Source organism: Puma concolor, chromosome A2 (genome assembly GCF_028749965.1).
Source record: "Puma concolor isolate L17-30 chromosome A2, mPumCon1.1.hap2, whole genome shotgun sequence".
NCBI classification, from domain to species: Eukaryota; Metazoa; Chordata; class Mammalia; order Carnivora; family Felidae; genus Puma; species Puma concolor.
Genome location: NC_141668.1, coordinates 22,847,540 through 22,875,201, shown reverse-complemented (window position 1 = coordinate 22,875,201; position 27,662 = coordinate 22,847,540). Strand labels below are relative to the sequence as shown.

General features: G+C 41.7%; 1 long non-coding RNA gene across 15 annotated transcripts in view; it reads right to left on the bottom strand.

Annotated features, from left to right (window-relative positions):
• Positions 1–27,662, bottom strand: part of LOC147583057 (uncharacterized) — a 219,472-nt gene that overhangs the window by 64,657 nt on the left and 127,153 nt on the right. Inside the window, exon 6 of one of the 15 annotated variants that reach the window (XR_015244917.1) lies at positions 16,481–16,539. The exons of 13 other annotated variants lie outside the window; for them this stretch is intronic. This is a non-coding gene — a long non-coding RNA (uncharacterized LOC147583057). Of the gene's footprint in view, positions 1–5,513; positions 5,675–16,480; positions 16,540–27,662 lie in introns of all 15 variants that reach the window. One more of the 15 variants, XR_015244916.1, reaches the window with a different exon arrangement.

Sequence of the window (27,662 nt, the reverse complement as noted above, 5' to 3'; positions counted from 1 at the left end):
CCATAATCCACCTCTTTAAATAAAACCAAGTTCTGGTCCTATCATGGTAGTGCAATTTTACAGACGAGTAACTAAAACCCCAAGTTTAACCTTTCTGAAGTCAATCGGTGACATTCTCGTTCTTTTCCTGAAACAGCTTAACAAAACACCAAGTTCTCAAATTGTAGTCACCAAGAAATAAAGAACATGAAATACATATTTGAGCAATTACGGCCCCTGTTTGTCAGAGAGAAGTAAGAAGAAAAACATCCAGAGTTAATAAAATTAATTAACTCTAGCTAAAGAACTACTTAAAAGACTCTTCAAATGTCATGCTGTTACTATGACAACTTCAAAGCTGCTCTGAGAAAATGTGAAGGATTTTAAGATCCATGATAAAACAAGTGTCGTCCGGCCTTCTGGAAATTACTTTCATTTCTATCAGGCAGCAGCAAGACTAAATGGCCATTTACAATTCTGAGGCATCAGATCGTTACCTTCTGAGAGATGCTGTACCTTCACTCAGATCATGAAAGGAGTAATAAGTAAATGAACAGCTCTCTCAGTAATGGGAACCATTTTGATTTCAGCCCTGCAACTACACCACTCCCACGGTCTATCTAGTTGCTACATTATTTTTATAATGAAAGCAAAGTCTGATTCAATGTGGAAGGGGACGGGACACACAGAAAATCCCTAACCGTCTCTCATTTCCAAGTACAGATAGGCAGGCACACGCTCACTCTGATTTTTTTAGGCGTCAATAAAGAAACAGAAGAAGAAAACATCTTTTCCTTAAAATTCCTCCTTTGGGGTATTTAGACCGATTTACATTTTACGTAATCTTGATGGCTCAATCAGGAAGTAAAAATTTTAAGTGCCTGTGTTACAGACGGGAAGGATCATGTGACCCATAGCAACGAAAATTATGCAGTAGACGAGCACATAAGAAAAATAAGCTTAAGAGGGTTTTAAAAATACTGTCTTTAGGATTCATTGAGCCATGAATATAGTATGGCTTTTGAGAAGTAATAATCTGTTTGGAAGCCTTGAAAATAAGGCCTCGGGACATTTTTAAAACTATGAGATCAAAGCAATGCACAGTGAGAAGTGAAAGTTTAATTAATAAAGGAAAGGTTTTCTGTGAAGATCATATCCATTCAAGGTTTACTTTGAAGGCTATTTTTCCATGTTATCTGAAGATCAGGCAATACAGAATTGTAATCGAACAAAACATCAGCTGCAGCTGTGTATAAACACATAAAGGATACATTAAAGAAATAATATACTTATTAATATATAGTGTTCTGTGTTCCTGGAGCACAAAGGAGAAAGCTGTTTAGATTCATCCAGTCTCCGCCCAAGTTCTACAGATTTCAAGTGGTCACTGTGTTTTAGTACAGCAAATAACATCCTCCAGAGGAAAATGCCAGTGCACTGAAATTTTCATCTGCAGCATCGAAACTAGTAAAAAGATCACCATTAGATAGAATCTGAATTACCCTTATGTGTTAAGTAAGTTATGCCACACATATCAGACCACGTTCACTTGCTCTGGAAATCAAAAAGTGGGAGATGTGTGTTAAAACACATCTGACTACAATGGACCGACTGACAGACGACTCTATTATACAAGAGCTACTTAAGACATATTCTCTGTGCTACTTCTCTAAAATAAAGTATGTTAGTATAAAGATATGTGCAATTCCAAAGGTTTGGCCTGTGGTTGGTTGTTTCTCAATGCAACTTCAGTTACTGGTATGTTAATAAATGATTTATGAATACCAATAGTAAGCAATTAACATGGTTGAGAGCAGGTGTTTGTATCTCATAGATACTACTTTTATCACCTTATTAATGCTTCACAGTTCTCAAAATGGTTTTCCCATTTTTATTTCAGCTTTTTAGAAAAATGTGTGTCACGGCTTCGGGCAAGTGGTAGGGCAAGGTCAGTGACAGGAATCAGTTCTGGGTACTTGATAACTAGGTCATCTTTCTTTAATTCCTAAACACAAGATGTGGCTGGGCAAAAGAAGAAATTGTTAGGAAAAACAGATGTCTTTCAGCAGGGAAGCTTGAGGTAGATCAAGGAAAAGTTAGGAAAGGTAAAAAGCACAAATTCTCCAAGGTAGAGTACTAAATGACATTGTTAAATGATCCTAATCTCCGGTATCACACTGGTTGGCTGAATTAAGGAAGGATGAATTAGTTCTCAAGAAAGATCCCCCAACAGATTCACAGCACGATCTAGCTCTGCCACTTGCCTAGACCATAATTTACTGAGAAGACACCTCAGAGAACATACATCTCAGCTCCGTAATTCTGTAAGTCAGGAAATTAGAGAAGTTCAGAGACTTTCCTAGGTTGCACCGTTGACTGACAGCTGCAACAGGACCCAAGCTTTCTGGCTTTCCTAGGTTAGGGCTCTTCTTCACCACGTGCTGCCTTCCATCTACAGTCGGAGGTTCAGGTAAAGTCTCCAACGAGCACAGTCCTGGTTGCTTATGGTAGTTGTGAATAACTGAAGCAGGGTCAAGACTGAGAGGGGCTCACCCTGGGCCACTCAGTCCCTAACTCACGGGCCCCCTGACCCTTGTCACTGTTATCTCGGTCCTCCGGCAGTGTGTGTGGAGTACCTTCCTGAGATGGACAGAGACAGGGCAAGTCCTGGACTGGGGGTAGAGCTCTGAGAGCTGGTCCCAGGCCCTCTTCCTGGCTCCTCCCTTCACAGGTATACATCAGAGCCTCCTCCTCTTGTCCAGTGGGAAGATCAAGACACTAAAGTAAGAAAAAGCACATGTTTTGGTGCACGTTGCAGCTTCGCTGGGATTTTGGGACACACATGGGAGTAAGAGGATATTCTAGAACAACTAATATGAGCTCCTACTTTACAACCTTCACCAAAATTAATTCTGTGGAGATTAAAGAGTTAAATGTAGGAAGGGGGAAAAGAATACAATTAGGAGACATTTCTGAATCAGAGATAGGAAAAGAAGTAACGAAAAAAGTAACAAAAGGCAATATAATGGGAAATCAATCTGACTACATTAAAATGTTTATGTAAACACATTTATGTGAACATGTATGACCTGTAAGTCCAAAAGCAACTGAAGTGAAAGGTAAAGAAAAAAACAAAATACTTGCAACAGGGCAATAAACCTCATATCATTTATAAATGTATAAGGTAAAAGTTATTAACAGACAATTCACTCCAAAATATAAATGGCCAATTAACATGAAACGGAGTTGGATTTCACTAGCAAACAACCACCAAATTCACAAAGATGGACAACAAAGAGTTAAGCCGGCAGAGTGAGGTGAGAGCATCCTTTCAGGAAACCAAGCAGTATCTTTTTATAAAGCCTTAAAACTGTTCTGACTCAGAACAGCTCTATAAATACCACCTCAAGAAACAATCACAGATACACAGGAAAGTAACTGTACAAGGACATACTTACAATCACCTAAAATTGCTATTAAACATGGAGGGGAGCATCTGACTCAGTAGGTAAATTCATGTGTTTAATGGAGAGTACTTTATGACATTGGAAATAGCAGGATACAATGTTGGATGACACTGCTGGATATAAAACTGTGTATGGGGGCACCTGGGTGGCTCAGTCAGTTAACCTTCCAACTTCAGCTCAGGTCATGATCTCATGGTTCGTGGGTTCGAGCCCAACATCGGGTTCTGTGCTGACAGCTCAAAGCCTGGAGCCTGCTTTGGATTCTGTGTCTCCCTCTCTCTCTGCTCCTCCTCTGCTTTCACTCTCTCTCTCTCTCTCTCTCTCTCTCTCTCTCTCTCAAAAATAAATAAACATAAAAAAAAAATTAAAATTGTGAGGGCGCCTGGGTGGCTCAGTCAGTTAAGTGTCTGACTTCAGCCTGGGTCATGATCTCATGGTTCGTGGGTTCAAGCCCCGCGTCGGGTGCTGTGCTGACAGCTCGGAGCCTGGAGCCTGCTTCGGATTCTGTGTCTCCCTCTCTCTCTGCCCCTCCCCTCCTCATGCTTTGTTTCTCTCTGTCTCTCAGAAATAAACGTTGAAACAAAATTTAAAAAAGAAATTAAAATTGTGTATGAAGATGGTATCAATATTGCTTAGTAAGAAAGGAAAGCGGAGAGAGAAGGAAGCACGGACAAATGGGGTATACAAAAGCTAATCTCAAAAAGATACTAGAAAAGTGTAATTTTAAAAGATTAAGAAGGGGCAGGCAATTTAGATTTTTTGTTACTTCTTTATAATATTAAGATATTTATATATGACATTTTCTAAAGGAAATCTTATTTTCAAAACTGGAAAAATGTTACGTAAGCTAGTCAGCACCCTATAAATATTTTCAGTCACATAACGTAATTATTTACAAAGACCTTCTTAACAAAAGAATGCTTATACCTTATTATGTGCAAAAAAGAAATACAAAACAGTAGGATCTTAAATATGCAAAAATTCACATTAAAAAGACAAGAAGAATATGCAACATGATGTTAATAATGGTCACCTTTCACTAGTGCTTCTGTGTGTGATTTTTTTTCTGTATCTTACATGTTTTCTACCCTTGTCATATATTGTTTCCATGACAATAAATCAATGTCAGTATCACAATTATAAGACTGATATATCACATGAAAAGATGCTCAACGTTGCTCCTCATCAGGAAAATACAAATCAAAACCACACTCAGATATTACCTCACACCAGTCAGAGTGGCCAAAATGAACAAATCGGGAGACTATAGATGATGGAGAGGATGTGGAGAAATGGGAACCCTCTGGCACTGTTGGTGGGAATGCAAACTGGTGCAGCCACTCTGGAAAACAGTGTGGAGGTTCCTCAAAAAATTAAAAATAGGTCTACCCTATGACCCAGAAATAGCACTGCTAGGAATTTACCCAAGGGATACAGGAGTACTGATGCATAGGGGCACTTGTACCCCAATGTTTATAGCAGCACTCTCAACAATAGCCAAATTATGGAAAAAGCCTAAATATCCATCAACTGACGAATGGATAAAGAAATTGTGGTTTACATACACAATGGAATACTACTTGGCAACGAGAAAGAATGCAATATGGCCTTTTGTAGCAACGAGGATGGAACTGGAGAGTGTTATGTTAAGTGAAATAAGTCATACAGAGAAAGACAGATACCATATGTTTTCATCTTCTGTGGATCCTGAGAAACTTAACGAAAGTCTATGGGGGAGGGGAAGAAAAAAAAAAAGAGGTTAGAGTGGGAGAGAGCCAAAGCATAAGAGACTCTTAAAAACAGAACAAACTGAGGGTTGATGGGGGGTGGGAGGGAGGGGAGGGTGGGTGATGGGTATTGAGGAGGGCACCTTTGGGGATGAGCACTGGGTGTTGTATGGAAACCAATCTGACAATACATCTCATATTAAAAAAAAAAAGACTGATATATCAAGAAGATACTACTATTAACAGTTAAATTTCAAAATACAGAAGGCCTATAGTCACAAAAATCTGCCCCATGACTAAGGGATTTTTATTTTCTTCACTTTAAGAACCAGTGGCACACCTTTCAGAAAACAGCAGGAATCGATGGGAGTGTCGGAGGTGCGAACAAATCCTACTTCTCAGACGTCAGTGTCTCTCCATGCAGTGGTTCTGTGAGGGTCATCTTGAAGCATGAGGATCCATCCCAACAGCAGGACATTATTAGGAAAATAGTGAAGAAGGCTGATGGGAGAGGGGTAGTTTAGTGGCCAAAAGAGGAAGGGCAGGAGTTCATGAAAACAACAGAAGCATCAAGACAGAAGGTTCAAAAAATCATTATCCAAAATAATTCGAAGGGTCTCGAAGAGATACATGCATATCTATGTTCACAGCAGCATTACTCCTAACAGCCAAAAGATGGAAGCAACCCAAGTGCCCACCAGCGAATGAATGGATAAACAAAATGTGGTCTATAAACGCGATGGAATATTATTCAGCCCTAGACAGTAAGGCAACTCTGACACCTGCTACAATAAGGTTGAACCTTGAGGATACTATGCGATCCTCAAGTGAAATAAGCCAGTGGCAAGAGGACAAGGACTGTGTGACTCCACTGAAATGAGGTACCTAGAGTAGTCAATCCCTAGACAGAAAGCAGAATAGTGGTTGCCAGGGGCTGGGGGAAGGGAAAAGAGGAGTTAGCGCTTAATGGGTGTGGAGTTTCAGTCTTGCAAGACCAAAGGGTTCTGGAGATAGATGATGCTGACAGCTGTTCAACAATGTGAATGTACTTGATGCCCCGGACCTGCACACTTACAAATGTGAAGACTGCATTTTATGCTGTACATATTTTACAGTTAATTATACATATATACACTTGAAAGAACCAAAATCGTTAGAATCAGAAGTCCTGAAGAAGGCTTCTGATTTGGCAATGAAAGAAGAGTTTCAAGGATGTCAAAGGCACAGGTATTGAAATAAACTAGACCTTATTTCTAATACTAGATTCTTCAGGGATAATTACATAAGTCAGCTCCGTAACACAGAAGATCAAAACTGAAAATAAGAAGGGACGTCGTGTTTCACTTGAAGAGAACATACCAGACCTCTCTGTGGTTTTTTGAGACCCTCTCATTACAGCCAGCTTGAAAAATTCCCCACAACTAGGAAAGAACCTGCAAGCCCAAGCAACACAATGACGTCTTCTCATCAGTTAACGGGAAGGAACACAGGAAACTCTGGGTCCTAGAAATGTACTCCATCCTTACTGAGAACTCCAGCTGCAGACCTGAAGAGTTTTGGAGCTGGACAAAGGCCCTTAGGTAAAGCTGTTCGGGGGACACAGACACCCAGAGAGTTTGCCCAGGCTCACTCAGTAACACGGGATTTAGTGACAAACTCCTAGAACACACTTATGTTTCGTTCGTTAAGTCTTATTCTTTAAAGAGTGCCTTATTAAAGATAAGAACAGCAGAACTGGAATGTTCTTTCTGTGAGTCATTTTATTAAATCTGTTCAAGAAGTATTTATGGCGTCCACAGTCCACACTGTGCACTCCACACCAGGCACTGGGCTAGGCGCTGGATGGCGAGCGGGGTGTCGTCACCCTTCCCTCGGAGAACTGGCTATTATGATTTAATGGAGGCACAAGGCGCTACCGGCACACCCAAAGGGGGCTCCCATCTGGTCTACAGGTCTGGAAACCTGTCAGAAGTAATACTGTCAATAGCAAATGTTATTATTATCATTGGGGCAAGTCTGACTGATCACTACTATGACTCACACAGTTTTAGGCACTGTCCATGAACCAATTAATTAGAACCCAATCTAAGACAGGGATGCAACTCAGAGCAGAACGTTCAGCAAAGGGCAGAGCTGCTTGGAGTACAAAAAGAGAAGTGGGGAAACGGAAGGAGAACTACGGGTAGGGGGAGGCCGGGGCTGGGAAGCACAGACAGGTGAGTGGGGGGAAGGGTGGAGGGCTGGGAGCAATCAGGAATTCTGGAGGGTGGAGGGACTGACGTCCAGTGAGGGTTTTCATGAAATTCTGCTGTGTGGAGGGGAAAGTAACTCTGTTCTCCATCTCTGAGTAAATCCTAAGTGATTTGAGGACTTCTTTATGCACGGGGTGAGGATGCAAGCCTCGCAGAGGCCCCAGTCAATTTGGGGAGAAGAGATCACAGAAACGGGTAAGAATTCAGGGAATGAAGTGACACAACACAGATGCTTTTTAGAGGCCTCACTCTGGATGCAGTCAGGAAGACGCCTAAAGCAGAGCGGATTGGAAGAGAATACCAATCGCAGGGAGACAGGTGCAAAGGCAAGAACTGTGGTCAAAGGTGATGAAAAACAGGAAGGACACACTGCAGACAAAGTGGATGGATTCAAGAACTTGACCAGACTTGGTTTCTTTGTGGATTTGGAAGGGGAGGAGAGAGAAGGGTCAGGAAGCCGCAGGTTTCAAGCCTGGGTAACTTGGATCCGTTTGGAACCTGTTGGATAGGAGATGCCAGTAAGATATCAAAGCGGAAATGTCCCATTAGCATCTGAACACAAAGCATGGAGCTTAGAGACAGCTGGAAAGAACGAAGGCAACAGGGAGAACAAGCTGAAGGAGCAAGGCGGGGTCCTGGAGGCCAAAGAGGATAGGACACCAAACACCGTCACTGTCGTGAGGTCCTGGAAGGTAAGAATCCAAACGTATCTGGTCCACGTGGCAACAGCAGGACAGGGAGGCCACCTCCAGCTCTGGCTGGAGCAGTACCAGTTTGGTCACAGATACGAGAGCCAACCTGGAGCACCCGGAGGAGGGGGCGGGAGTGAGAGAAAGAGGAGGCAGCAATAGAGGCAATTCTTCCAAGAAGTTTGGCCCTAGCAGGACAAGTAAACAGAGAGGGAGCCAAAAAGCAAGGCAATACTGAAGTCCTGTGTACGTGTGTGTGTGTGTGTGTGTGCACGCGCCTGAGTGCGTTTAGTGAGATGCGTAGGTTTAAATTTTTTTTTCATGTTTATTTTTGAGAGAGAGACAGAGTGTGAGCAGGAAAGGGGCAGAGAGAGACGGAGACACAGAATCCGAAGCAGGCTCCAGGCTCTGAGCGGTCAGCACAGAGCCCGGCGCGGGGCTCGAACTCACAAACCTCAAGATCATGACCTGAGCCGAAGTTGGACGCTCAACCGACTGAGCCACCCAGGCGCCCCGAGACATGTGTAGGCTTAAATGTGCATAGGAAAAAGTGAATGGCAGGTATCAGGTCAGAGGGAACATCTCTGAGAAGGTGCGGGAAGCTGGGGCTGGGATCTGGAGTTGTGGGCATAAGGAAAGACTCCTCTTCGGCTGCAACCAGAGGCGAGGCAGGCGCGGACGAAGCTTGTTGACAGGGTGAGAACCCAAGCAAGTGAGCTCGCCTGTGACGCGGGAGCCGCTGCAGAAGGAAGTGAGGTGGAGGAGCGAGCTAACAAGTGCTTGCAGGAGCTGCTGGGGGACGAGATGGGCGGGGACAGCAGGGAGGAAAAGTCACCTTGCAGAATGTCAGCTCAGGAGAGCCACAGGCAAGGATTCTATGCACCTGTAGCCTTTACCAAAAATCACTGAGAACATAAACAAGAACTGGACTGCATTGAGCAGACCTCATGAGAAGTCTCATCTCCAATATCGTAAGATCAGGTAAGTCAGCCGTAATAGTATCAGTTTTCCTCAAGCCTTAACCACATGTGCACAACAAAGACAAATGCTTCACAGGAACTATGATGGCCATCCTGTGACCATGTGGAGAAGGCTCACACTTCCTTCTATGGGCAAACCTGGTTTGTACGTGTGACAAAAACATCATATCTCACCTGGAATTACATCATCAACAGTGCGTTAGCAACCTTCACGTTTAGCCCCAGCTGGATTTTGCTGCCGGGTATCATCAACCCTGCTACGTGTGCCCACAGGATTACAGTGAGGGTCAGACACCTCCCCTCTTCCAACGTCCCGTGGGGAAGACGAGCGGGCAAAAAGGCCCATCGCGGCCACTTTTCCGAGACTCGGCTCTAGTTCCCGCTCTGACCGGGAAATTGCTGGAGAAAGCAAAAACAGGGGCCAGGAGCTGAGCACGGCTGTGCAAGTCCAAACACAGGACTAGGGAAAGTGGTATTTCAAGTGAGTGGATGTGTTATACTTGAGTTAACTGAGCAAAGCAGAAGGAGAGGAAGACATGAGCTTGAAAGAATAGCTTTCCTTGTAAAATCTTTTTATGGAGACAAGAGTAAGTCTAGCAATTAGCATGGAGGGCCTCTTGTATTTTCAGGGCAAACATCTCCCAAGGAGCTCAAAAGAAAATCCCTTAGTTCTACCCCCTTCTGGGGGAGAATGGGAATTAACAGTAAAATCTGACCAACTTGGGGCGCCTGGGTGGCACAGTCGGTTAAGCGTCCGACTTCAGCCAGGTCACGATCTCGCGGTCCGTGAGTTCGAGCCCCGCATCGGGCTCTGGGCTGATGGCTCAGAGCCTGGAGCCTGTTTCCGATTCTGTGTCTCCCTCTCTCTCTGCCCCTCCCCCGTTCATGCTCTGTCTCTCTCTGTCCCAAAAATAAATAAACGTTGAAAAAAAAAAATTAAAAAAAAAAAAATCTGACCAACTCAACCAACTGGGAAGTCTACTATGAACAGTGAGGTGTCTGAACCATAGGATACTGTAATTTACTTTTGCTTCCTGGCTTTTTCTTTCTAAAAAAATTTCCTTTCTGCATATGTTTTTATCATGAAAGTAATATAATGTTACGACTGGCCAAAAGTTACATAGGGTTCACTATGAGCCTGCTCAGCTCTAAGTCTGAACTTCCTTCAGATACTCTTATTCTCCGAGTTTTAGGGGGAGACACAGAGGCTTAAGTCCATTGCCTGTGACGACCAGGAGAGCTGGTGGCCCGACCCAGACAGGCCAGCGTCAGTCACGTGCTCAGGCGCTGAGCTCCAGTGCCATGCCATGAAAACACGAATGCTGAGATTCTAAAAATCAAGGTATCAAAAAAGAGACTACCACCATTTATTCTACCTGGGTAACTTTGGTATGTTTCCTCTATTCATCCTTTGGTTTTCAAATTAAGGCATCTTTCAAAATAAAAATTTTTTTATTTACTATATTCAAGTAAAAACACTATGTAAAACTGTTTACAAAAACCTTTCCAGGTAGAGATTCTACTCATAGGCAACACTCGTTTAAAGTCAGCAAATCTATTTCTGCACACAATGTGCACAAGTTATTAGAACAAATTTTTCTTCACAAGCTTCTTTACATTATGAAAAATCTCCTTCTTAAGAGTAATATTTTTTTAGTCGGACCCACACTTAACTATAATGAGTTCCAAATCAGTTATGTTAAATTCACGCATATCCAGTTTTCAAATAAGAAAAATTACTATTTAGTTCTCTGCGAAGTTGCCTGCAGGCTGAGGCTGGGTCTCACAGACTTGACAGTATTCTCTCTTTGCAGATAAGAGCCTTATATTTAGTGTGGGAACACTGGGACTTCTGGAAGTCTCAGCTGGGTTAGCAAGCAAAAAGCGCCCCCCATATGTGTCTGTCAGTGACCTTTAACGCAAAAGTTCCATGATATAGAAGTTTAAGGCAGTCAGCCACTTGAGGCTTATTACAGTTGGCCAATGTGAACTCATTTCCTAGACTTAAGTGCATGCCACACGTGGTCTATGCAAACATTCTTCAGGTTCCTTTGAAAAGACCAACACATATATGGACAGCGGATTTGCAACAAAGGCGCCAAAGCAATTCAATGGGGAAAGGAAAGTCTTTTCAATAGATTGTACTGGAACAACTCGAGAAACGTGCAAAAAAAGGAACCTTCACCTCTACCTTAAGACATTTTTAAGACAACGAAAGGTAAGCCACAGACTGGAATATATTTGCATCACAGTTTTCTGATATATATACATGTACATACATACATATACATATATATATATATATATATATATATATATATATATAATCCATATATATCTCTCCAGATTTTATATATATATAAAATCTCTTACCAATCTACAATAGTAAGACACACAATACAATATAAAATGGCCCCTTCAAAAATTAAAAAAAATGGGTAAAATATTAAACAGATACTCCAAAAAGGAAAGTCTACAAACGTCCAGTAAGAATATGTTTGGTCATCAAGGGAATACAAATTAAAAACCACAATGAGAAACCACTTCATATCCAGAAGAATGGCTAAAATCAGAAGAACCAACAATATACAAATGCTAAAAAGGAACCAGAACACCTGGAACTCTCGTTGACTGCTGGCTGGGGCATAAAAGGCACAATTACTTTGCGAAACTGCTTGGAAGTTTCTCATAAAGACATACGTGCACGGTACAGCCCAGCAATTAAGCCAGGATCTACAAAGAGGGGTGAGTGAGCTCTCACAACAGCTTCAGATTCCCAACAGCCAAAAAGATGAAGACAACCCAAATGTCTGTCAATAGGAAAGTGGAGTGACAAATTGGGTGTATTCGTATGACAGAATACCACCTGGCAATAAAGGAAGAAAGAACACCTGATCCACACAAAAACATAAAACTGGGGTGAGAGGCCAAGCCTGAAAAAGTACATGTGGAGTCCATCTATATAAAGGTCAGTAACAGGAGAAAAAAATTCTGTTATGACAAATCAGAAAGCATTTGTCAATGGGGATGGAGAGGGACTGGATGGGGGCATGAGAGAACCTGGAGGGTAGAAATGTTCTACATGTTAACTGTGGTTCGGTTACAAGACTACATGTGACATCAGTGCATTTTTCCACATGTAAATTTTACACCTATTAAAAAGGAGGGCTGGGAGGGCTCCCTAAATGTCTTTATATCCCCAAGTCCCCCTGAAGAATGGGATTTGATTTGTATCCCTTGGCCCCAACAAAGGGAGACTATATCTGAACTACTCTGAGTAACAGACAACCAGTTTGACAACTATTGTGGCTGTCTCATTTCTTTGGGACCACCTACAGACAGTATTTTCTCCAAAGGAAAAAGAAGGAATTTGCTGGGTTTCCTCTCATCCAACAGTAAAAGCCAATCAATATCCCAGGTTCCAAAAACCAAAGTAAGCGTGTTCTAAATGCTCACAGAAGGTCCTTTTTAGGTTCACCATTTTTCAGTATACAAGTGATAACCTGTATTCAACACATTCCTCACCGCCAGCAGGTTAAGGGGGATAGATAAAAGAAAGTAAATTTGGGAAGAAAGTTACTTAGAACAGGCTGATGATACTCATTCTGGCCAATACCAGAAGTAAAATTACAAGTATGTCCTGCTTCCCTGGGAGCTCAGGACATTTCAGTATTCTCCGTATCTGCTTCCAGGGGCATGGTCTCAGGGGGCCTGCCCTAGGATCTAGGACTGCCCCAAAGGCTCTAAGCTGAACAACTTACTGCTTCCTGTAAGTAAGGACCTTTACTATCTTCAATTGCCTCTATGCCACTACGCAAAGAATAATTAGCATCTAACTGTACTACTTTGCAAACGCCAGAGGTAGACTTGGGGCTCCTGGTACTATTCCAGAGATCAGATAGGCCTGAGAAGATTCTGCTTCAGGTTCGATTATGTTAGGGCCACCATCCCTAACTATGGAGGACCTCTAGAGAAGATCTCCAGGATTTTTCACAAGAAAATGGCTATTTCTTTTCCAAGTAAAATGAGTTAATGGTAAGATTGGAAACATCAATTCAGAGTTTCTTCTAAGACACAAATGGATACCACTTGTGTCAGGGAAGTTAAAGCACTAATTAGCGAACACCTAATTTTTCCCATCTTCATTGTTTCTACTATCCATTTGCAGGTACTACACAACAAACACAACGATCGATAAGAATTTGGATTTTTTTTTTTCCACAAAGGAAATGGGAAGGAAGAATATGAGATGCTTCTTACAAGAAAGGGGAGAAGTAGTAGGAGGGTCTATCCCCTAAGGAATAGAAGTTCTAGAAATGAAGGAATAGTAGATTCTCTCAGGAACTCCTATGCCAAAGGGCAGAGAAGAAATTTAAAAGTAAGCATATCCACATTTATATTTGTATTATGATCAGAAACAACTACCACTACATTTATAGATTTTTTTTTTTTTAATGACGAAGCTGGATGTTTGACAAGACACATCTTGTCTTCTAGCAATAGAGCCAGAAGAGCCTCTTGAGAGAGCTCTGTGATTAATGGTGATAGCCTCCGTGGCTGGAAAGCATATCTGTATAACAACATCAGCTCATTGTTCCTTCCCAGCCAACTTATTCTAAGAAGTAGTTTCCCCAAACCCAATACTCACTGCAGTTCTTGTGCCCCCATCAAATCTTTCCCCAGGCTGATTTAATTCTTCAAATATACTTCTTTTCTTTTCTTTGTTAAGTAGGCTTCACGCCCAGGGTGGAGACCAACGTGGGGCTTGAACTAACGACCCTGAGATCAAGATCTGAGCTGAGATCAAGAGGTGGACTCTTAACTGACTGAGCCACCCGGGGCCCCATCTTCAGATATACTTCCGACAAATCAACAAATGAAAGACCTTCCCGTCTGCCCCCAAATTCCCAAGTCAGAATACTGATCTGATGGCATTGGGAGGTGGGGCCTCTGGGAAGTGATTAGGCCATGAGGGTGGAGCTCTGAGGAATGGGATTAGTGTGCTTATAAAGGAGATCCCAGAGAGCTCTCTTCCTCCTTCCACCAAAGGAGGTCACAGCAAGAAGATGGCTGTCTATGAGCCAGCCTCCAGGACTGTGAAGAGTAAATTTCCATTGTTTGTAAGCTACCCAGTCTACAGTACTTTGTTGTAGTAACCTATACTAAGACACCATTTCAAAATAGTAGTCAGGGCGCATGCAAGATCCCACTGCAGTTATAAAAACAAAAATTATATACACCCACAACAATAAAAAGAATATCAGGGGCCTGAGAGATTTCAAGAAATGTCTGGAAGCTAGAAAATGATGGAGAAGTACTGAGTGATAAAGCTGAGCAGAGGCAGCTTACCGCCCAAAGAGTTCTCAGAGGGTTGCTGCTGAGACGGTGGGGCGGGGGTGGGGGTGGGGACTGACTTCCCCAGTGAAACCCCAAAGAGGCTCTAGACTCAGAAAAAGCAAGAACAGGGGTGCCTGGGTAGCTCAGTCGGTTGAGCATCCGACTCTTGACTTCGACTCAGGTCATGATCTCATGGATTGGGAGTTTGAGCCCCACGTTGGGCTCTGGGTGCTGACAGCTTGGAGCACTCTTGGGATTCTTGCTCTCCCTCTCTCTGCCCCTCTCCTGCTCATTCTCTCACTCACTCTCAAAATAAATAAATTTAAAAAAAAAAAAAAGAAAAGAAAAAGCAAACGCAATATGGGAAAGAAACAACGAGAACAGCAGAAAGGAGAAGATTAACTGAAAAGTCCGGTGTCAACAATCGTTCCTTCCATGCCTAATTCTGTGTTTATCAGGTCTATCTCAAAAGCGGTCTATCTCAAAACAACAAATCTTATAGGCCGCCAGGCAAAAACTCAAAATGAAAAGTTAACTCTCCAAAGAAACTAAACAAAAAGTCTGGTGAGGACTAACCGCTAGTGTGGTTCTGAGAACCCCAAAGTCAAGCCCTCTTTCCTCTGACGCTTGGTGGCTCCCCAACATGAGAACTGCTCCTGTGCCACCAGAGGGGAGGCTGCCAGTGGCAAGATGTGCCCACGTGCACAGAGCCCCGGTCAGCCTTCGTGCCACCTCACCTTTATGTGAACGAAGTGTCAAGGGCAGTAATACATTTAAAGAAAGCCTGCGACGCAAAGCGGAAAACTAAGATAAACAACAGAAAGACCCCGGAAGAAACAGAAAATTCAAGGGAGTGAAGACACTTTATAAAGAACTCAAAAGACAACTTTATTAATTATTAGCTTCCCTAGAAATATTGAGAAGTAATAATTACATCACGTCGACATAACAAGAAAAACAATGACAACAAAATACCACAAGGACTAACAATCCAAGAAAAAGATCTACCAAATTAAAAGTGTGGCCCCAAACAACAGGTCTGAGTGAACAGCACGGGCATGTGCCCAGGAACCATAAGCTCACAGCTGTGATTCTGGTGATTTAATTCTACTACACTGACAACAGTTACCCACGATGTGCTATTCTTACAGCACAGTCAGAGATCAGAATCGCACATGTAGAACATGTTCACGGTAAGGAGACAATGAGGCCAAGACCATTGTTCAAGAAAACGTGAGTCTGTTTTTCCTTTTTAAATTTTTTTTAATGTTTATTTATTTTTGAGAGACAGAGATAGAGCGTGAGCAGGCAAGGGGGCTGAGAGAGAGGGAGACACAGAATCCGAAGCAGGCTCCTGGCTCTGAGCTGTCAGCACAGACCCCAACGCGGGGCTCGAACTCACAAACCGTGAGATCATGACCTGAGCTGAAGTCAGACGCTTAAATGACTGAGTCACCCACGCGGCCCAACCGGAGTCTGTTTTTAACTCCTCTGCTAGCTTGCAGGATGACTTATAAGCGTCTCTCAATACCTGTCTGTCCTTTCCTACAAAAAGAGGGAAAACCAAAGGTCGTGTTTTTCCAGTGACATAATGAAGACTCCTGGAAATTATTACTAAGGAAGAACTAGCTTAATATGAAGTCTTCAAGATACTAAAACATATTAATGAGGTACATGTGCAGTCTTCCTCGGAGAACTTCACAGAGAAGATAAACATCCCTCCCACCTGGGTGGCTTGCATGCATACTGTCCCTCCTGAAAGTAGAGAGACGGAATGGATTATTGGTTCAAAACCCTACTAGTCCCAAAGCCCTGTTTTTAGAACCAAAAATTCTGTAACGCCCTATTTGCTATTCTGAAATAAAATTCATTAATAGTAACTAGCATACATATAACCTTTAAAACATCAATATAATGCTCCAAATGTAATATAAAGGAGAAAGTAAAAGAAAAACAATTTATAATAAAACACTATATATCCAATATATAAATAATATATAAATAATTTTTAGGTCCAATTAACTATGTAATGAAATGCTTACAACTTACTTATAAAGAACAGCTTGGATTCAGAGAAGCCAAGTCAGAAGCCTTCCATCTTAAAAGTACTGGAAAACGAAATAGGAGAGGTATGGGTGGGCCAAAGGATGAAAATAAGTATATTCTGTGTATATTAAAAGTATGCAAGGGGTGCCTGGGTGGCTCAGTCGGTTAAGCTTTCGACTTCCGGCTCAGATCATGATTTTGCAGTTTGTGAGTTCGCACCCCGCATTGGGCTCTGTGCTGACAGCTCAGAGCCTGGAGCGTGCTTCAGGTTCTGTGTCTCCCTCTCTCTCTGCCCCCACACCCCCCATTCCCACTCTGTCTCTTTCTCTCTTAAAAATAAATAAACGTTGGGGAGCCTGGGTGGCGCAGTCGGTTAAGCGTCCGACTTCAGCCAGGTCACGATCTCGCGGTCTGTGAGTTCGAGCCCCGCGTCAGGCTCTGGGCTGATGGCTCAGAGCCTGGAGCCTGTTTCCGTATTCTGTGTCTCCCTCTCTCTCTGCCCCTCCCCCGTTCATGCTCTGTCTCTCTCTGTCCCAAAAATAAATAAACGTTGAAAAAAAAAAATTAAAAAAAAAAATAAACGTTAAAAAAAAAAATTAAAAGTATGTAAATGTTATCCTGCATCCTTATATAAAATGGACTTAACTCAAGGCTAAAGTAATTATAAACATATTTTTATATCCAAAATGACAGTTGAAAGTCACAGGGGATAAAGGACAGCTCTTTCTGTCTTTTCCGCGGTGTAACATCTAAAATCTCGGGCTCCCATCCATTAAAAAACCTTCACTGCAGAACCAAACACTACACTATCTCATTCCTATCAGGTCCCCTAGGGGGCGGTACTTTTCCCAAGAGAACCCCTGGTTAGATGAGCTATGGGAGTTTCCTTCTAGATTCAGGTTCTACCACACAGAGAAACAAATCCTGAAACAAATCAGCAACACACGTAAGAAATTATTAATTTAATATGGAAAATGACTATGAAGAAATTAATTTAGGTTAGGCGTATGCTTTAACTAGTGCCATCGTCAACATTATTTCCTCTCTTCTTGAACTCAATATAATTGGTTACTCCATATAGAATATGGAGTGAAAAACTGGATATTTTTGCGACATTTATTTACACAGCAGAAAGTGGTTCAGATTTTAGAATTTTTAACATTCAAATCTGGTTAATTAATGATAAAAAGGGAGTTTTTCATAGAATTCTACAACTCTCATTTCCTCAAAACAAGAATTAATGCATTCTTTCACATGTGGTCATTACAGGAAAGGGGGGGGGGAGCCATTTACTGTAAATGCTTTTCTGATGCAACTCTACCACCTCTTTCAAAGACAGAATTCATCCAAGAAGCCTTAGTCACTTTTTCAAGAAAAATGCCACTGCACTGAATGTACACAGACTAAACCACATGCCTGAGCAGAGGAGCTGAGTGGATCCCACCACCAGGAAACACGGAGAGAGGAGAGATGGGGGGTGGGGGAATCTCACGTCAGAACAGATTAAGCGGTCTATCTCAAAATTTGGCCTTTAATAGGGAAAAGTCTGACACACATGTAACATCATTGTTTTATAAATCAAATGCAAACCCATCGATTTCCCCTGCCCAACCTTTAAAGCATACTTTCTAAAATTATAAGACTTCAGCTCTAAACCAGGAAACTCTGTGTAATTAGTATCTTAGCAACTATAGTTCTTTCGTTTAAAAAATTTCATGCACAGAAAGTAAAACGGAATCCTCACTTTAATGTTTGAAAATGAAACTACATTTTGAAGAGGGTGGATTTCACATTAAAACGATGATACACTGAGTAACACTATAAAGCAATTCAGAGGGACTAACTTAAATAGTTCTGAGCTCTTCTTAAAGAGAGGACTAATTCTTCTAAAATCTCAAACCCACCCAAAGGGAAAAAAAGAAAATAATTTCTCCAATTTATCCTTACCTGAATCACCATTCTTCTAACAGCCAGATGCACCTGCTTGATTCTATGGCAGAGTTAATGCAAAGACCCAAAAGCCCAGCATTCACCCAAAAACTCAAAGCAGTTTGCTGCTAGAGCCTGAAAATCCCCTTGATGAATGAAACTGCACATTGTAATATCCACGTTCTGAGCAAGCTATTGGCTAGGAGAAGGCAACGTGTGTGGAGGTCTGATTTGCCCCCTCCCAGGACATGCCTCTTATATAGAGTCAAGAGTAACTCCTGAGTGATTCAAAACCAGAAAGGGTTCGTTTTTCTGTAGCAGAATCTCTAACACTACGGAAACCACGAGGAGAACAAACCACAGTGAGACTGCTTCACTAGGCAATGCCAATGAAAGAAAGAATTATTGTGTCAACACTGGCAATTTACAAATTAATCTCAAACCACCGCCAAAGTTTCTCCTGTTATATGACGGCGTAAGAGTTATGCATTGGTATAGGCATGGTACACATTATTTTTAAGCCAAGAATTCTGAGCCATGGTTTGGAGGCTCAGAATTACCAAGGAGCGGTGAAAACTCTCAGAAGAAATCTGATCTTTGTGCTACAGTAATGATCAACCAAGGAATGAAAACAAGAATAATGGAGCAATGGTGTAAACGGATCTTTCTAGAATTAAGAGGTTTTCAGCACGTAGTCCTTGGACCATGCGCGTTAGAATGACCTGAGAGTGGACTCAGAGCCTCTGGGGGTAGAACCCAGGAATCTGCATCGCAAGTAGATTATAGGTCTTCCTGACAATGGGACTGAACAACTGATAACAGTTGCTGCCACTTTCCTTTCTTATTCAATTGTTTTGTCTTTGATTACTGTTGAAATCAGAAGCAATAAGAACACTAAAGCCTCCCCAGAACAATCTGTGGCTTTAACTGGGAAAAGAAGAGCCAGACTGGGTTCACCTGACCTCCACCCGCCGCCGCCCCCCCCGCCCCCCGCCACCTCTCTATCCCTCTATCAAGGGAGAAAAGCTTGAGCTTCAGAACCTGAAAAATGCACTGCTCAAGGTTGAAATGAACATTACATTAAAAGATGCTGCCACTGGAAAACAAGATAAAATACACTGCTAAAAACAAGAGGAAGAAATAGAAGAAGAGAGGACACTAATGTTTACTGATTGCTTACTATGCTCCAGACACCAGACGAAGAACTTTCGGCCAGTTCTGTCTGCCATAGAAGTCTCAACAAAAAATAACTTCTGCAAAAGTGTACTAATACATATGCTCAGGAGTCTACATCTAACAGCAGGAACACCAGCAGCGCGTTGCCTACGACTGACTTTGCACTGGCCCCCTGTGCCTACTTCCACCCCATTACCCCCTGCCCATAAAAGATATTTTCAGGGCGCCTGGGGGTCTCGGTTAGGCATCCAACTCTTGATTTCGGCTCGGGGGACGATCTCATGGTTTGTGAGATCGAGCCCTGCGTCATAGCCCCGCATCGGGCTCTGCATTGACAGCAAGGGGCCTGCTTGGGATTCTCTCTCTCTCCTCTCTCTCTGCCCCTCCTCGTCTCAAAATAAATAAACAAACATTGTTTAAAAAAGATTTTTTTAAAAAGAAACTGAGAAATGTATCTGAAATGGTGCCACACTTCCACATTTCTTGTTCTTGGTACATTCTTTATCCAACCTAACATTGTGGGGACTTTCAGAATATTTACAATGGTTTTCAAATCACCCGTTGTCCATTTTGTCCAGTCAATTTACTTCAGTGCAAAGTGCTGGGGGGAAACCCTATCATTATACCGTGAACAAAAAAAAAATAAATGTTTTTTTGAACATCACCAACAAGTATGAAAATTATGACTTACTTTAATAAAAAAGGGTTTTACCTTTTCCTCCAATACATACAAAGTTTCTAAGGAATTTTTCTGGATATGGGGACCCCAACTTAGAAAACAAAACATTTCAAAATAAGCTCTCCAGTGCTCGCTCCCCCTCTGTGCATCAGGATGACCAGCACATGTGACATCTGACAATAAGGACACTGACTTTATACCTTTCCTCCTTACGATGAGCCAGTCTGGTGTATCTATCTGGTGCTCTAAGTATTTTGCCTAACAGGAAAATCTAAATCTGGCAGGACAATGGTTCTCAAACTAGATGTGAGCACTGGAACTACTCTTATTCCCCCAAATAAAACCTTAGGAGAAAGCTCCATCCGTGCACCGGATGAAAGCAGAATGTCCTTAGTAGATGTGGAAGACTTGAGGGTGCGAAGTCCCTCCCTGGGGGTTTTTTGGGCCCACTTTACTCATTATCCCCCCAAGGTGGCTACTGAGGCAACGCTGCCAAACCCGAAAGGCTCTATTTTATCTCTTCCCATCCCATACCTTGGTGCCATCTTAAAACTCATACTGTATTTTATTCTACGTGTGCCTTTGTGTCTCCAAGTCGGGCACAATTTCTTAAGCATCAAATCACATTTCAAATGCTGCTTACTACACTAAACTCAGTAATTCTATGTCATATTTGGCTTATGCGGACCCTCACAAAAATTATGGTCTTTATTTGTATCTCTTTGGCAACAATATCCTTAGGATATTTGCAAGTTCAAAGTCATTTTATAAACACAAAATCTTGTCAAGATAATGCATTTTATTTTATTTTATCTTTTAAAGGTTTTTTGTTGTTTTTTTTTAATGTTTATTTTTGAGAGACAGAGAGTGAGCACGGGAGGGGCAGACAGAAAGAGACAGAATCTGAAGCAGGCTCCAGGCTCTGAGCTCTCAGCCCAGAGCCTGATGCAGGGCTTGAACCCACAAACCATGAGATCATGACCTGAGCTGAAGTCAGATGCTTAACCGACTGAGCCACCCAGGTGCCCCAAGATAATTCATTTTAAATGAGTAAGAACATCACCAGGACATGTAAGATCCCCTGCTCTGATCCTACTTTCACCAGTGACCATATTAGCTTGCCACTTATGATACGGTAAGTTTCAGACTATATGCTATAAAACTCAAGCCAAAAACAAAAAAATACTACCTTGAGATTTAGCATGAAAATGGATTTAAAGTGTTGCTAGGTAATCATTATTTTAAAAAGTGTAATACCAGATCAGCACAGAGAACAAAGACTGAAATGCCCTTATGAAGAGTCAATGCTTCTAATATTCTGCTAACAAGAAAGTGTAATAGCCTTTTCTATTTTTAAGCATTTTCTGGCTGCTGTTCCCCAGTCTTATTTAAAAAGGTTATTGTGTCTCATCAGGCAAAGACAACGTATTTCTGGTGTTCATGCGAGAAAATGGCCAGAGTCACCTGGAACCAGTAACTTGAATCGGGGGGAAAGTTCTGTCCCTCAGAATAAACACAGTGTTTAAAAGTAGCAAACTCTAGGTCTAGGACTGTATCCTAAACATTCACATACATATAAAGAATAAAAGCGACTTGTCATTTCAAAATCCATGATTAACCATATTTCTCATTTCAAAATACTGTGAATTCTCCCATGATTTTCATTTTAATTGATTATTAAAAGTAATTATGGAAGCACTCTAGTAGTACTTAGATGATTTTAAAATAGTCAACCTCTTTCCAGGAACAAAAAGCATGGTTAAGAGAAATAAGGACAGTAAACAGTCCTCAAATACCTGGTTATGTTACCCAAACCAGGGCTGGGGTTCAGAACTGGTGTTACTTTTCCCTTAGGAATGATGCTGTTAGTGATACCCACCACAGAAACTTATTTCACTTATAAGGTATCTGTAATACTATGTACCTGAAATGAAATGTATATTGTAACTATGTAACAACACTAGTAATTACATAAGGAATAAACTAATACAACTAAGAATGATTTTCATTTTTCTATATGCAAGTGTGAGAAAGTTTAATCAGAAGAGGATGGCTACACTAAGACAATTAAAATCATTCAAAAGTTGATGACATTGGTTACTATGCCTTATTGTACCTCCAAATATACTCCATTCTTCTCTCTTGACCACTATTATATCCCTACCCTTGAGCTTATAGCTATGACTAGCATCACTGGGGGCTCTCCAAAACTTAACAGAGGGAAGAAAGAAAAAAAAGCTTAGAAAAAGAGAGATTTACTTGAAATATAGGGAAACATGGTAGCATGAATGGAGGGAATTAATGAAGACTATAACCTAAAAAGGGGGTGGGGAAAGAAGAGAATTTAATAGAGTTCTGCCAAATAAGATGGGAAAATGTTGGATTAGACCTCTCCAGCTGAGCCAGGACAGTCTGGCTATTGTGTGGAGCAGAGCGTACGGAAGACTGACCAAAGGCAACGTGCAAATGGTCATGAATGTGACCAGAATGTGTGCAAAGCCAAGTGTTTACAATCTAGGAAGGCTTCGCATTTTCAATCTGGTAAGAATTTGGTTGTCAATCTTTCAAAAGAAGCAGTTATTTGGCCTGGCTGGGGACTCAGTCGATGAGAATAGAGTCAAGGCTCAGCATGGGGTAGTGAGCGGTGTGTGTTCAGCTTCATGGCCACGGGGCATGAAGAGCTCTAAGCAGCAGGCTCCCAAGCAACTGATGCTGGCCAAAAAGAAGGAACAAACCAAGCCTATAGACTGACCATACAGGATAACAGCTCTCTGGAGCTCTGTTCTAACAATAAAATCATTTTTCTGTACAACACAGTTAATTCCTTATTTAATCGGGGAGGGTGGGATGGAACTGAAGTTATATTATCATTATCTGAGACATCGGTTACTATTATCATACCTAACCTTAAACGGTCTCCTGACAATGCTTACTGGACCCTGTCTTATAGTGATATGAGCCCCATGAAATTTTTTTCAAGTAAGCTCTATGCCCAGTGTGGGGCTCGAACTCACAACCCTGAGATCAAGAGTTGCATACCCCACCGACTGAGTCAGCCAGGTATCCCAAGCTACATGCCTTTTTAATGTTATAAACGTGCTAAAAGGAAATCTGAAATACAGTAATATTTAAAGCTCTTTCTTATGACAACACAAAATCTGGACTTACTGAATAGATGGGACGGCATTTTTGAGTGAGTGTGACCATGTGTGTCTAAAGCTGGTGAATTCCAGTTCCATTATAGGACAATTACGGAAAGAGAATGAAAAGGAAGGGAATATGGGTTACAATCCCTATTTGGTTCTGGACAAGAGTCAAACTTGTCTAATGTAGGGTTCTTCAAACTGCAGGGTAATCCATTAGTGGCTTGTAAAATAAATTAGATGCACTATAAGCAGAGAACAGAATAAAACAGAAAAGAGTTTTTCACACTTAGTGTAATTACTGTTTCATAAAATAGTTGTTACTTTTGTGTGTGTGTGTGTGTGTTATGTGCTACTTTTTCACAAACATAATCCTTTCTTTGAGTCCTAGGAAAGAAAATGGTTTATTAGGAAAGAAGATTAAAGATCATGTTTGAAAACAGGTGGGAGGGATACATGTGTGGATTTAATTTAATCCGTGCTGTGCTTACATGGCCTCATCTTGGAAAGTGACCCACAACGGAAGATGCATTTACATTACTAATCAACCACCGTAAAGATACCATTCAAGTCATTATCCACTCATTCATCAGTTTAGTGTCTATTCTCTCTAGGCAGAGATGCTATGGAGAGAGGATGAAATTATTTTAAAAAATTAAGTAAGGTCACATAGTATAGGAATAGTTAGCACACGCCCAATGCTTATTACACGCCCGATAGGGTTCTAAGCACTTTACATGTCATTAACTCATTTGATTCTCCCAAGAACCCTACAAAGGTAAATACTAATGCTCTCCATGTTTTACGGATGAAGAGACTGAGAATTAAGTTATTTGCCTTTGAGGCAGAGCCATATCTCAACCCAGAAGTCTGGATCCCGAGCCTTCCCTCTTTGTTGTATGGCATCCTTAACAGTTCATTCCACACTCATCCCTAATTGAGGTAAGTCTGTGACAGGGAGGAAGCAGGGAATAAATACACCCAAAGGCAAACTTATGCTCCTAACACTACTGCCTGGGCTTCACTGTCCTGCTTCTTTCTCCTGCGGTTCAAGTCCATCATCTATGCCACAGAGAGTTAGCCTCTTTTACACTCTGATACCCTGATGCCTCTGAACACGCTTCCCAACAAATTAGTTCAAACTCCATCTCTTCTTTCCCTCCCGAGAAAACATGTAAAAATGCAACTGAGTGTGTCCTTGCTTTTCGGTAATGAGTTGAGCTCTTATTTATTTAAAAAAAAAATTTTTTTTAATGTTTATCTACTTTTGACAGAGAGAGAGAGACAGAGCATGAGCCGGGGAGGGGCAGAGAGAGAGGGAGACACAGAATCTGAAGCAGGTTCCAGGCTCCGAGCTGTCAGCACAGAGCCCGACGAGGGGCTCAAACTCCCGGACTGTGAGATCATGACCTGAGATGAAGTCGGACGCTCAACCGACTGAGCCACCCAGGCGCCTCGAGCTTCCTTTATTTATTTAAAGTTAAAAAGAATTCATTATTGGATGCTTAAACTTTCCTATTAGCCAATCTTTTTTTTTTTTGTTTTTTTTAATATTTATTTATGTTTGACAGAGGCGGGGGGGTGGGGGCAGAGAGAGAGACACACACACAGAATCTGAAGCAGGCTCCAGGCTCTATAGCTGTCAGCACAGAGCCCGACACGGGGCCCGAACCCACGAACCATGAGATCACGACCTGACCTGAGGTCGGACACTTACCCAACGGAGCCACCCAGGCGCCCCCTAGCCAATCATTTCTAACACATCCCTTCCGTGTCTTATCTCCACAAACCAGCGGGCAGCCGGCAGCCCTTGTGTTTACTGCCAGTCTGGGTTACACAGAGCTCTGAGGAGTGCTTCCTTCTTTGCATCCACTTATGTTACTCTACACACGGGTTTCAAACAAGATCCGAAGATATCGCAGGTATAATACACACCGTGACAGGTGCACCATCGTCTTTCAGAAAAGTATGAAAGCATTATATACCAAAGCTTTCTTTTTCCTCCAATCTACCCGCCTTTGCCATCAGGTTAATAGAGTAAGCTGTGCACGCGGAGCCTAGACAGACAGTAAAATAAATAAAAATCGACACTATCCTCGGTAGCAAGGTTAGCATTCCCAGCTACCAGGTTCACGAGTAAGAAACTGACACAGCACTGTTTAAGTGCTGAGCAAACACAATGTGCTTCTCCACACTGAAAGCAGAAGAAAAGTACTGTTCCTCTTCCTATACCATCTGAATTAAAACGGCCCATGCAAATGGATCCCAGAACCAAAGGGAAATCATGTGTGGATCTTCATCTGACCCCCACACCTCGGCCACAAAATTTGAAACTTTCCTCATAAAAATGCCTTGTGGCCAAACAGGATTATCTTTCAAACTTAAAAAAGTTATAAAAAAAATTAATGCATAATAATGTACTGTATGTGGAGAATTCAATTATTCAAGTAATTCAGGATTCTTTCAAAATGCAATGAAATACTCCGATAACAAAGTTAAAATCTGAGGCCTAAGTATATTGTGACAACGCTTTCTCATACTCTGTTTATATATACATACTCCAAAAAGTCTATTAAAAGTAAGACAACGGGGTCAACTGGGTGACTCAGTGGGTTAAGTGACGGACTCTTGATTTTGGCTCAGGTCAAGATCTCACAGGTCATGAGATCGAACCCTGAGTTGTCAGTGCAGAGGCTGCTTGGAATTCTCTCTCTCCCTCTCTCGGCCCCTCCGCCTCCCAAAATAAATAAACTTAAAAAGAAAAAAGTAACACAATGGTGGGGGTACCTGACTGGCTCAGTGGCAAGGGCATATGACTCTTGATCTGGGGGTTGTGAATTGAGGCCCACATTGGGTTTAGAAGATTACTTACCAATCAACCAAAGAAAAAAAGTAAGGCAATGTAACACTTTTTAAAAATACACATAAGGTAGAGTTCTGTCAAAATAAAATTTCTAATTGAATAGTAACTGTGTGGAAGCCTGTGTCAAAGTCATAGCAGAAGCCAGAAACAGGATTTTAGTATTTATCACTATAATAATTTTAGATTATTTTTAGGTATATTCAAAGGTACTTCTTTTCTAGGTCAGATCAGATTTCTAACAGGTATTCATTGCATCTAAAACCAATACTTTTCACATGGGTTAGGGTACATTTTCTATAGTTAAAAAAAAAAAAGGATGATTCAAGTATGTACCAATCTAGTTGAGCAGTTTCTAAAAAAGATATAGCCTTTGGGTAGAATATGACACTTTTTACTAGTGGTTTTACATAGTGGGACTTTTCTCATTTTGCTGCCCAATTACTCTGTTTCATTACTTGGGACCAAGCGCGTTCATTTTAAAACAGCCATCCAGATGCTTCTATACCAGTAAAAAGTAATATGGGTAAGAACCTTCCAAACAGGAGCATTTTGTTTATTGAGGGGATCTGCTGGATGCCTCCCCCTAGATTACAGGAACTAGGGGTGTTGTTTTCTAGGCTGAATAGGGGTACACCAGCTGAGAGAGACACAGAACTTCCCAGGGAGCAACCACTGTTAGAAAAGGAAGTGGTTCCAGGTTTACAAGTTATCCCACACCAGCGTCATGGTCACTGAGGCAAAGATTGGGCTTCTCTCTTCCTTTCCTGTCTGTGCACACGTCAGGCCACCCTCAATGTAGCAGAGTGGAAAAAACAGCACTGGGTATGAGTAGGCTCTGCTTTCCAGGACATTCTGCTAAGACCCATACTTTCCAAATAGTATGTTAAAGAACAAAAGACAAAAGACAAAAGGAGGCTGAGTTAAATAGCCATTTTTGAAAATTATTCAAGTGAAAGAAATCCTTTGACCAGGTATACATCTGTCAAATCACTGTTGTACGCTTTGTTTTACCATATTATTTGTCAACTATGCCTCAATAAAGATGAAAAAAAAAATCCCATTGAAGTTTCTGGTTGAATAAGTCCTATCTATGTGTCAGGATCAGTTTCACCTCTTACTAGCTCCGTGGCCTTGTGCAAGCCCCAGGAGCTCTGGGAAACTCACTTTCCTTACCTGCAAATTGAAAACGTTAAGGTAAACGTCCTCTAACCTACCTTTCAATTCCAAATTCACAAGCTTAATTTATTTTGCAACTTATTTTCCCCTTCAAGTATCTTTGATCTTAATCCTACATTAATTTCATCTTAAAAGAAAAGAAAAAAAAAAGATGGGAAGAGGAGGGGAGGGGGGCCAAGAGAGCTCCTCAAGCAGATTGTCTCGTTAAACTCCTGCTTT